Genomic DNA, 317 nt, shown 5'->3' on the forward strand with positions numbered 1-317 from the left:
GCTCGAAAAGCAGAAAAGCAGATGGCTAGCAGAAAGAAAACACTGTATTACAGTGACTCGCGCACGTGGCAAACCAGGATGAACATTGTTCTCTTGAAAATCACATGCTGTATGTTTGCACGAAACAAGTGAAAGAGAAAAACAAACAGAATGATTTCGAATATACGGCTTTAAATCAGCTTATCTAAAATTTTATATCTCTCCGTATCACTTGTTGGCATACTGTCCTAAGCATGGATAAACCACATTAACACCTCATTAGAGCGTTGAAGATAGAATCAATGTGTTATTCACAAGCAATGTGTTAACACTAAGGA

This window comes from Rhipicephalus sanguineus, chromosome 11 (genome assembly GCF_013339695.2).
Source record: "Rhipicephalus sanguineus isolate Rsan-2018 chromosome 11, BIME_Rsan_1.4, whole genome shotgun sequence".
In the NCBI taxonomy this organism is placed as follows: domain Eukaryota; kingdom Metazoa; phylum Arthropoda; class Arachnida; order Ixodida; family Ixodidae; genus Rhipicephalus; species Rhipicephalus sanguineus.